This window comes from Alosa pseudoharengus, unplaced genomic scaffold, assembly GCF_046254945.1.
Source record: "Alosa pseudoharengus isolate Yale_2024_CS ecotype anadromous, Long Island Sound unplaced genomic scaffold, YU_APseudo_1.1 YU_APseudo_1.1_scf_22, whole genome shotgun sequence".
Taxonomy (NCBI): Eukaryota; Metazoa; Chordata; class Actinopteri; order Clupeiformes; family Clupeidae; genus Alosa; species Alosa pseudoharengus.
This window is the reverse complement of record NW_027468680.1, coordinates 11,134,890-11,147,785: the sequence shown is the minus strand read 5'-3', so window position 1 is coordinate 11,147,785 and position 12,896 is coordinate 11,134,890.

The window sequence follows — 12,896 nt, the reverse complement described above, 5'->3', positions numbered from 1 at the left end:
AGGACAGATCAAGTAGGCAGATCGCACACAGATGCTGATGCTTAAGTCATGTTGTATTAAAATAAGCCGATACATACTACAAGGCCTTAGATGGACTAAAACTGAGACTCTGCACACCATCTGTGCGTTTATCCAACACGTCTTGGTAGGAGAGCCACAGGCTAAACTAGTGACAGCCCACCTTGCTCAGACACACCCCAGTGCTGGGGTAATAACTCAGTAATCAGGACCACAATCCATGACAATACAATTCACTTTACAGCTGTTTAGATTATAATCAAAGCATATTTACTTGACATTGTATAAACAATGTCATATTATTAATATATATCTGAGTCATATTTCTCTTGAATCCCTTTGTGTTGTATTTGTGCTAATGCACATTGGAGACAACTATATATCACTATAAATATCATACCTGGTATAACTGTATGTGACAAATTGATTTGATTTGCCTTGTATAGAAGACATTGGATACACCCAACAATGTAAAAACTAAGGAAAAAATATCTGAAAATATCTGTAAAACCAAAAACTGATTGCAATTTTCTGTGGTTATGGGTGAAATACATATTATTCAGTTATTCAAGATGGAGTATTTGATATGATTTGGTCTGATGTCACCTGATTATTGCATGGTGCATCCATGTATGGTTATTTCCACCCTATGCATTTCCATCATGCTTTCTCTCACACTCCCCTTCTCATTCACTCTCACCCCCTTTTAGATCTCTCTCTTTTCACTCAACTCTCTTTCTCTCTCAAACACACACACACACACACACACACTTACATACATACACATACAGTACTAAACACACACACACTCTCTCTCTCTCTCTCTCTCTCTCACACACACACACACACACACACCCACACACATACACACACACACAGACACACATACTGTACATACACATACTATACACACACACTCTCACACATACACACACACTCACACAGACACACTTACATACATAGATAGATAGATAGATAGATACTTTATTGATCCCCAGGGGAAATTCAAGTTCAATTCAATTCAAGGAAATTACATGCACATACTATACACATACACACACACACACTGTGTTTTGTTTTCCATTCTCTCCACCGCAGGCTGGAGCATACCTCTGTCCCAGCGCAGAATAGCAGTCCATTGTCGTCCATTCTCTCTGCTCTCCACATGTTCTGTGTTCAGCCCTGTGCAAGTGCCGCCATCTTGGCTCCTCTGAGTGTCTTTCACACCACTGCTCATCTTCTTCCTGGTGACATGTGTGAAACACCCTGTCTGCGCGCACCTCGCAGACAGAGACAGCCCCCTGGTAAGCTCAGAGAGCCGTTGGACTCAGCCCAGCATGGGGCCCTTTTTCATCAGTCAGGTTTGCTTACACTGAAGACACACAAGGGCAGATGACAGTGAAAAGCATGGCAGTGTAAACTTCCAGTGCATGTTTATACCTGAATACTGTACTCAACATTCCTGTGTTGGCTATTTGGTCTGTACAGTGCCCCAAAACACTGAGCTGGGCTATGGCCAGTGGTTGAAAATCAATGTTATACACAGAATTTAACATTACAGTAATAATACAATATGTTGCATTGGGAATATAAATATGGGGTTTTAAGGTGAAAAAAACAGTAATGAATAGACTCAGATGGAGAAAAACTTAACTTCTGGACTTGAAAAATAATTAGCCTACAGTGTGTGGAACCACGACATGTGGTGCATGGTATAAGTATGTGCAAAAATATGTAAAATAGCTTTTATTGTCACCAAAAAGCTGAAATGTATTATACTGACATGGCATGGCCGGCTCTTGGCAGTCGTGCTGTGAGAAATAAAACCCCCATTAGCCCAGTGAACAGAGTCTCACAGCTCGTGTTCAATTTCCACCAGGAACTAACCAGCACCCTCCACCACCACCGCCACTGTCACCGCTGCCCCCTCAACCACGCCAGCCACACTGCACCGCGCTGCTCTGGAAAATAAAAAAAAAGGAGAATTCACTTGGCTGTGACTGAAACTTTGACCCGAATTGCAATCATTTCGCCCATTGCGCCTGGCGTCTGATGAGTTGGCTGTGCCACAGCCAAGCGAGTCTAACAAGCTCTCCGGCCGCGCATCAAGTCGAGCTGGCCGTCCCGGCCCTAAAACAAGGCCCTTTTATCCGCTCTCCCTCTGTCAGGGAAGAGACGTGGATGGGCACTAACTGTGCCGTGTGTGCCTGACGAATCATCCACTGTAGACTGCCTGATTTGGTAACAGGCCATTTATCTTCCACTAAGCTGACAGGGTGTTTGTGCCTTCAGAAGCATGTTTTTTTTTTCATTTTCAGGGGACATTTTCCTTCCAGAAGCGTACTTTGCTTCCTGCGAAGATCATCACACTGGATCTCTTTGTGACAGAGAGCAGGACTAAAGAGTTGGTGTCAGAGAAAATGTCAGGATAGGGGTCAGAGAAGGAAAGAAAATGTGTATAACGGTTGCAATAAAAAAAGACCAATTTGTACAGGGGTTCTAAGAGATTCCGCAGATTCCGCATTTGCAGCATATCATGCTGTTTAATATAACTTGTACAAGAATAGCCTGGCAAAGCTTATACAATAGTCCTTGTTAAAGCATCACAGTATGTAACAGCTAATACAAAAACCTAATGCCTTTGTTACATTGTACTTAAGCATGTACTGTAAATAGAGTGTACCAAGGCCCATAAGCCCACTCTATGTCTGATGTCTGATCAGTGCCAGTGCCATAGGGGGTTTGGCGGGATGTACTTCCTCAGCTGTGCTGAAAATGGAAAATCCAACCTCTGTTTGTGCTCCCATTTATGTACCCAATAGAAAAATAAATAAACAAACAAACACATAAACAAACACATAGATAGATAGATATATAGATAGATAGATAGATAGATAGAGAGATAGATAGATAGATGAAAATGACAAGATACAAAGTTTCTAGAGACAACAGTAATGAAAGACATTCTTTGAAGTTTGCACCCTTGAAATATTTGAAGCTTGTTTTCTCATCCAGTCTCCTCTTCTACTACAGAAACATCACTCAAACATGGTTCTGAGCATGAGCACAGCACTGTTATTTCAGAATCATACACAGCACGGTTCCTTGAGGATTTACAAGACATTGATTAATTTGACTTGGATCGTATGGCATGCTGTAAACAATCTGATGGAAAAATAAAGTTTAAACAGTTAACACTAAAAGCTAGTTTGATTGCTAAATAGTTGGGAAGATGCAGACAATATTCCCACCGCAACAATTAAGATAAGAATGGGCCACACTCCCCTCAGTTATTTTTTTTAATGACCCTGCTGCTGTGTGCTAGTTTGTTGGTTTCATCTGTCACCTGTCTGGGTGGACTTATTTATAAACTGTATTATTTTGAGTTTTAAGGTTACATTTTGAGTGCTCCAATTGTCTGAGTGAGTGAGAACACCAAGGTTTAATACTGGCTTGGCTTCACCGTTGCTGTCAGTGGTTACAGTGGGATTTGGCAGCTAGGGCAACCCTAAAATCCAGTGTCCAATGACTCCTCGTTGGACAACATATTGAGTATCGTGGTGTAGCAATACTTTTTGGACAATAATTGCTAGCTTGTTGGTCACCCCTGTACACACAAAAAATTAACTCCCCATTTATTGTAACAATATACATTGTGCTATATCGTTGGTATGAAAGAATATATTTATTATTAATTTATCTGAGGTGGTGGAACTGCGTCCCCCCCCCCCACACACACACTTTAACCCCTGGCTGCTGTGATACATAAGGATAACATTATTTGATTTAGAGCCTTTCAGAGGCCACTGCATGGTTAAATCAATGGATTCCATCAAACCCACCACCGGACTAATTTTGGTAGTGCCCTGGCAATCTTTTCCCAATAATCCTATTTCACATTATGACCATGGCTCACACACGGAAGCAACAGGAAGGGGAAGGGAACTATAATTGCCCTTCATACAATGAATAAAAATGCAAAAATACACACACACACACACACACACACACACACACATCCTGCCACCTAACTTGTGTCCAGTCAGATTAAGTGTGACTAAGAAAGTCCTCTTCACGGGCCTAGTGATGGTAAACAGAGATGCTAACGCTCTTTGGCATGGATTGCTTCTTGGCTCTGCTGAACGGATATTACTAAAGATGCCACTGATTAAATCTCCGACTCCTCTGATCCCACTTCAGCGTATTCTGGGTCCAGTCATTCGGGACTTCGCTTTAGAACATGGCTGACGCTAATTTTTGTACTTGTTTCAGCAGACTTGTTCTTTTTTTCTATTCCATAGACAGGGGCGCCTTAATACCACCTGAGGCCCCTGGGCTAGGCCTATATGTTTTTAAGGCCCCCCCTCCCAAACCGCAAATATTAATTATGATACCCGACCCGCGATCTGACCCGCCTATTTACATAATGTGCGCTTTTGGTTGATATAGCCTAACATGCAGTATAGCCTATCATTATTGAGCCTATGTAAACAGGAACAGAAAGCCCTCCTTAATCACATCAGCCTACCCATGACATCGCTTATCAAAAAGGCTAGCCTACTGCACGAAAACAACAGCGTTGAACTTTTACAACACTATAGGCTAAGTTAAAAGATGGGTTACACATATGGATGTTTCAAGCTTTTCAAAAGTGCATGTTTTTTGTCGTGTCGGGGGGTTCCCCAGGAGGTTTTTTGAAATTCTGTCTAACACACCATTCTGACGCAAATTGGGAGGGACAGAAATACTTTTAGCCTACAGCCCAACATGGAGACATATCTCACGTTAACAATCAGAAAACATAACATAGGATATTATTTGTGCGAATGGGTTAGCACAAACTTAGCTTTTGGTGAACGTAGATGCAGATCACTAATTCATTTCTTTGCGCAACAGCCCATGTTCTGCGTTCACTCCAGTGAGACAAGTGAAATAGGACTACATGTTTTTAAAGCCGTTTCATTGCCAGGCTATTTGCTACGATATTTACCTGCTATGCCTTCTGTTTTCATGGACAGTTACAGGAATCCACGTCATTCGTTTATCATTGCTTCAATCCAACCCACGTTATCTCTAGAGTTTGTAAGTGTGTCAGTCAGTTTCAGCCTCTCTTCTAGCTCCTCTACTACACCCGTTGGGATTTATTAAGTTTTGTTACATTTTGTTACACTTTAGAAGAGAAGACAAAGGGGGCCTCTTGTATAGCAGTGCGATGTGCTCAATTATGTAGGCTAGCTCCAGAGTAGGCTAATGACTGACGCCGCAAATACGGACACGGCCGTTTATTATTATTGATTATCATTATTATTATTAGGAGGCCCCTCATTGGTCGAGGCCTCTGGGCTGATTCGCCCAGGTAAGCCCCTGCATTAAGGCGCCAGTGTCCATAGATGATTTCAATGTTGCTGTTCCTTTTGATAAAGGAATCAAGAATGCTTCCTATGCATGTTTCTGTTTCTTCAATATATGACTGATTTTACTATTATTTTGACTCAACTGACATGAGAGCCTACTTCATTCTTCAAGTCTATGGCTTTTATCAATTTCTCCATGGAGGGGAGGCAAGCAGAAATACAGCAAATGAACAGCAAAATAGACAATATGACAAATATCTATGACACATAGACAATATGTGCATCACATTTCTGTTGGTAAAAAGGCTTACAGATCCAGGTGGTTAATTTATGTCCACTGGGGTGTCAACATCAATTAGTAATCCGTTTTGATTAATTGGCGGGATTTGCAGATAATTCAAAGTATGCTCTTGTGGGAACAGGTACTATATTATATGTACGGTATATTCTTCACTCTGTATTGAAGTTCAGTCTAATCTCCGCACATCCAAGGTACATCAGCTCCACTGGCATACTCCTGAGGATGAACAATTGATATGAAGAGCAGGCATAGGAATGACGACGTCGAGGCAATTACTGTATTGATGGAACATGAGGCGTCTCATGGCCCAGTTCATTTATAGTACTAATGCAGAAAAACAAAGTGATTGGGAAAATCAATATCATAGTAGCGCTGGTGCAGTTACAGATATTTATCAGATACATGGTTTCAATTGTGATGGTAATGGAACCTAGGAGCGGCCGAGCTTCGAACAGCAGGCAAATGTGTGCTTTGGTAACTGTCCAGCAATATCGTACAGCAGTGCAATTATCTAGAATGCTTCCATCTGCCTAATTCTCTCTCTGTCATCATCAGAACGCATGGTTATGGAGTCTAGTCTACTTTCAGCTTAATTTCTATGTGCTATGGACTTTTCATCAGAGCGATGAACACAAGAACATCTGAATGTGCTCCATGATGTTAATATAGGCCGTATGTTAGGTCTGTGCAATTTTGTAGGCCGTGTGCATAAGTGCCTGGCACTTCAGTGAATCAGTGAATAGATGGCTCCAAAAATGCTTAATTTTAATACCTGCAGTTCCAAAAATGCTTAATTTTAATACCTGCATGTCCAAAAATGCTTCATTAGTCTTGGTTTTAAAGATTGTATTTTTTGGCTCTGTGAGATGACAGCATCTGTGAGTCGCTCCGGTCTTGATTTAGCACAACATGACAGTAAACAGGTTCATTTAGCAGGGTGCCAAGCAGAGCAACTGCATCTGCAAATGGAGTCTCTAAGTTGGCCTCGTGCCAGAGCTTAATCATGCCTTTCCTCAGCAGCGCGCACAGGACTGCAGGATCAGGGGTCATGAGCCGAGAGCCCAGGGGAGCACAAAATGGTGTCTGGAAATCCATCCTTTAAGTATAAGTATAAGTATATATACTCTTTAGATCCCGTGAGGGAAATTTGGTCTCTGCATTTATCCCAATCCGTGAATTAGTGAAACACACTGCACACAGTGAACACACAGTGAGGTGAAGCACACACTAATCCCGGCGCAGTGAGCTGCCTGCAACAACAGCGGCGCTCGGGGAGCAGTGAGGGGTTAGGTGCCTTGCTAAAGGGCACTTCAGCCGTGGCCTATTGGTCGGGGTTCGAACTGGCAACCCTCCGGTTACAAGTCCGAAGTGCTAATCAGTAGGCCACACTGCTGGCGTGGGCACATTGACTCTGTTGCCTGATTTTGACTAATTACTTTTAACAATCTGGGGACAAACATATACAGAAACAGTTTCATATCGTCTGTGTCGCATACTCGATCACATGTAAGTCAAGTGAAGTTTATTTATATACCACATTAAACAGAATTGCTCTAGGTTGATCACAATGCTTTACCACAAGGCAATATGTTTTTTTCTGAATATCACCTCCTCAGCTGAGATCATGGCAGTAAATGATGATGATAAATAGCTACAGAACTATGAATAGAACACAGTTCACAGGCTGTCCTGAGTTCCATATGTAACCACTCTGTCAACCTTCCTTTGACAGTCACGCCAGTTTACAAGCTGAAATTAACTCACTTAGCTGACAATGATTCATCACTTTAACGCAGCCCCATATCATATACATATATTCTTAGTTACCTTATTATCACCTTCACTCATGATATGACAGTTGTTTACATCATTTTCTTTTTTAAAAAGGTTTCAAAAAGAGGCTCAAAAACACAGAGGTTCTACACATTAAGTTTTTGTGTTGCTACAATACAGAAAATACAAAACTGCCCTTATCTTCCCCAAAGGCCCGACATTGCCCATACGTCTTCAAAAATGACCAAGCTGCCTACACACTGATTGGGGTGCTCCTGCACAAGGCAGCCAGTTCACCTGCTCTAATGGAGACATACAGTAGGGTGGATATATATCTCCGCTCTCAGTGTGCCACATTGTGCTGCAGATGTGACTCAACCCAACTCTCCCCTTCCATCACTGTCAGCCGAATGGGTTCAGGACCAAGAGGACCTGCAGTCAGGATCCACTTCCTGGGCCTCTCTCCGCTGAATGACATTCCGAGGCAGATTGCACGGGAGATATTCACAGATTGCTCGGAGTGGGAAAATCCATCACTCTCCTCGGGCTATGAGACGCAATGGGAGGGGGAGGAAAGGTGAGAAGAAGAGTAAGGCTATCTGTTATGTGTGACGTGACTAATTCTTTAAATGCCACTGGGGCTGGACGGGGCATATAAGACATAGTTTCAGCCACATCTGTAAGAAAAAGATATGTCATTGAGTGAGTGAAATAATTATTGGTGAATTATTGTGAATATTAGTGAAGAAACACCATTAATAAACACCGTGATTCACAACAGAAAGTGCAGGGTTGGTTCCTGTGATGCTGCACAACCACTACCAAAAAAAAAAAAAAAAAAATGTCATGTGACTTTTTTCATTCCCTGCACGCCTCTCATGTTTAGAAACGATTTGGCAGAGTGTGGCTTCAAATGAAAGAGACTGCTCCCTTTGGTATCAGGCAGGCAGTACTCCTACTGAACCGAGGCCTGCTCGAGCCCATCATTCTTTGCATACAAGGCTCATTTTTAGCTGCAGGGCAAATTAAAAGTCAGGGAGAGCACCTGGAGGCACAGAAATCTCATTGAATCACAAACCATCTTGCAAAAAGCACATTCGAGGATCAGCAGTTCTGGCAGCCTTAATGCAATATAGTAACAGTGCAGAAAGTCAGCCATGCTATTCTAAGGTACAATCAATAGTGCGATTGCAAGGCAGAATTTTGTAAAGTAGTGGCTACTCTATAGAAATAAGTAAGCAAACACAAATAAACATATTGAAATGGCATGCATAACATATGGGTAACATAGACTTCATATAGCTATGCAGTCTTTATAGGGGAGAGATTATGTTTAAAAGTAGGCTAATTAAAGCATAGTGCAATATGTGGACTAAGCCATATTATATTACTAAATCGATGCAGTTAAACATATGCATTTGCAAAGTGGAACTTGTTTCACGTTATGGTTGATTGCATTGTTATCCTAATGTTTCATTGAGACCATTAGCATGCTATATAAAAGGTTTTGCAAAAAGCCCACCAAGCGAGTTATTGATTTCAGCGGTGAGTAGAGGTTTCTATATCGAGCAGGTAAATAGATGGATAGCTTATTAGGACATGTCAACACAAACAAACACCTCAGTGGTATGGGAATTATGCCTGAGAACTGTATTTGAGCAGACCATGTGTATGGTGGTTGTGGAATACAGTTATGTGTCTCACAGGGCAAAAAAGTGGTGTGGTACAGTTGAGGGGGCACATAGCTTAGCATCTGCATGGCTAATATGGCCAGTAGAATAGCACTAAAAGTAGCAATTACACGTACAATAACAATATAAGTAAGTCATTACAAGGACAGAGATATTTCGGTAACACTTTACTTGACGGGTGAGTTCATAACACATTCATAGCAGCTGTCATAAACTGCACATAAAGCATTCATGACTGTTTCATGAGACATTCATACCAAACCTTTCATGAATGTGGAAGACAGAACGACAACAACTTGTCAAAATAAAAGTCCAACATCGTATTTGTGTAACCTGGATACCATTAATTTAATCTCTCTAGCCTTTGTAAATATTTCATGAATATCTTATGAAGTCTACATCGAATGTCACTTTACTATACAAGTTGTGAAGTATTCGTAATCACTAAGTTTCACTGGAAGGTAAACTAGCCTACATTCAGCTGACCCGTATTTGTGTAACCTGGAACGGTTGGACATTCCCAGTAGCAAAAGATGAGAAATCATCTGCAAAGGTTAATTCATAAAACAAATACATTTTTATGTAGCAAAAATTATTTGCTTGACCATGTTCTGTCTTTTTGGCACTGGAGTAGCCCATTGACTCAGATGTGACCAGGTAAGAGGTTTGGACCAAAAACGGCAATGCTGCTTTGCGACTTTGGACTTTTATTTTGACAAGTTCTCGTCGTTCTGTCTTCCACATTCATGAAAGGTTTGGTATGAATGTGGAGTCATGTCTCCTGAAACAGTCATGAATGCTTTATGTGCAATTTATGACAGCTGCTATGAATGTGTTATGAACTCACCCATCAAGTAAAGTGTTACCGATATTTCCATAAGAATATGCAAAATATTTCAGTGACAATGCACAGGAAAAGGGCTGTCACCTGTCATGAATCTGGTCCTCTCTAATTTTGGGAAGGAATGACTCTCCAAAATACTGACCCCTGACAGAGGTAGGGCTCCCTAAGGGCACCTTTGTCTCTGAGAAATACAGGCTGTGAGGCTGCCTGGCTGTGAATGATGCAGCATTATATTGGGCACCAAGAGAGACAGGGCCATAGTCACCATGACATTGCCCCCCCCCCCCCCTCCAATATTCACATGTGACCAAAATGCCTTCAGGTGTAAGTAATTAGACAAAAAACCATTGCATTCTGTGTGATATAGAAGTTAACAAAGATACTCTAGTTTGTCATTTATTTTGGAGACAAATGGAGGTTTCTTGGTGTTTTAAGCCGCCAACGTTGTCTACAAAGAAGCACTGCCTGGAAGGCACTAGGGTTAGGCATGGGTTAAGGTTAGGGTTAGGGTAAGGTTTAGGATTAGGTGCCTTTAATTCGACGGTGGCAGCGTTGCCTGGAAGACGACGTTGGGGGCTTAAAACACCATTGAGCCAAATGGATTTATACCACAGGTCTAGGTCCAGGGATGGATTACTGAATCGGCCTATACTGGGCCCAAGAGCTCAGGGGGCCCTGAAGCCCAAGACTCTGCGTGAAGTTGCTTCTCCGCCCTTCTCTTCTCTTTCCACAAAACTCACCAGAAGTCATCATTTAAAAGGTAATTTTTAAACAAATCTTCTGGGGAAGCATGCCCCCGGACCCCCCTATCTTAACTGTGGAGAGCTTTTTGCATCGGTGCCCAGGGGTTCATAATCAATTCATGCCTATGTCTGTCAAAGTTTGGAATACCCTAATTGACTGACTTGACTAATGACTTGTTTGTGATTTTTAAGAAATATTTTTGCATGGCAGGAAATGTATCGAAATTCAGTTTGGGGGTTGTAGGAACAAACATTTTTTTTACTACAGGGTACCCCAGACTCCACCACCGATTTGGTCCTGTGAAGTCCTTTTCTTACTACAGGGTACCCCCCCCCCCCCCCAATGTTGACATCATGACTAAGGCCTTGAAGAGAGAGGTCATTCCTTTATGCGCAGGAAACAAAATGGATGATTTATGTTATGCACTGAATTTAATGCTTTACATGTTGTGGATACAAAGGTTGCCTTTCTCACAATGGATAATATAATGCATTTTTATGGATAACCTATTTTTCATATAAAAGTGATGGGACACTGCCGCAGACATTCTGTGTGCTATGGAAGCCATTCATTCATTCCTTATGAAACCCCTTAATGCCTTTTATCCATGAAAAAAGTGCACAGTTTCATATATTTTCCTGCACTCTATTGTGTTTGGTGTTAATAGTTCACAGTTATGATAAAAACATCCGTAATACCTTTACCAATTAATTTCTCAATGTTGGTGTTGATTAAAGTGTCCTCCATTCACCAGTCCCCCACTAGTTTGTCTCCCCTTACAAATTCTCAGATTTCTCATACTCCCCATTCAAGCACACACAGAACAGTGCACACCACACCACACATCTAGCAGCAGACAGGTAACTTAAACAGAGCACAGAGAAAATGTGAAATCATTTTTTGAAACAAGTACAACAAAATATGTCTGTCTACACAGGCTCCCTGGCCACTGACAGTCAGGCAAAGCCATTGCAGCCAGAGCATATAAAAGCACTGGGTCAACATCCATTTTGTATTGCTTACTGCACAACTATAAGCATAACACACATGTTCTTTACACTTTTTTATTGTAGATCCTATATTATTTACATGCAGCATGTACATGCTTGTACACAGTCCTTGTGATGTACATGCGGAAAGAAACATAGTGCCTCTGACCATGTACTGTACACATCAGGACCTTGTGAGGAGTGTGATTTAATTGGCTGTTGAGCTCAAATATTAACAGCCTTCTGCCAGAAATCATGGACTGTTCCTTTAAGATGATCAAACAAACATAGTTTCAGAGGCTTCCTCGTTTCTCCACTAATCCTTTCATTTAGTGAGCTGGATAGTTGAGAGTTGTCTAAATGCCAGATGTCTCCGATAACATGTGAAACTTTCCCTTGACCTTTCAGGTGAGCTTATCGTGAGGCCCCTATAACCTTATCTGTGCACAGTTAACTTGCATCCTCCTCTGTGTAATTGATTCTGGCTCCCAACATCCAACGCTGTCTTTTCCTATGGCTGACTGATAGTGCTATGGTATGCTTTGATGCATAATGCAGTAATGTTACTGCTGGATGAGTTGTGGAGCTGTAGAAAAGTATTTTTGTTCCAGTCAGTTTAATGTTTCACCCATAAATGGCAGACTTTTGCGGGTATGCACAATTTAGTAATATTCAAATGTAATTTTCACTGTTCAAAGAAAACTTCTTTGGGGTTTCATTATGTTTGTGCTAACAGTCACTGTATTTGAAGTTCAATGGACATTGTTTATGCCTAGGCCAATCATTTGCTGATTAAAGTTTTTTTTTAAATAAATAAATATGGGTTTGTTTGACCAAATGTTTAGTGTTGAATGATTGTTAAAATGTAACTAGTTTGCTCCTGTCTGGGTGAATCCTATTCCCGCATCATCAAAAAAGCCAGACCGGAGCACATCTGAACTTGCTTAGCAGATCAGCCACAATGCTTCCATTCAATCCTATTCCTGTTTATTTGGTATGGGTATTTGTATAATGAGAGAAGAGGATAGTTGGCACCGCAAATGGCTGCGCTGATGGCGTCCTGGAATACATTTCATTTGAACAGAGTGAACAACTCCATGTAAAACCTTCATGGACAGTTTTAACGTTGATGGTAGCTGCTATGTTGAGGTTGTGAAGAGTATGAAATACAAACAGCATCTC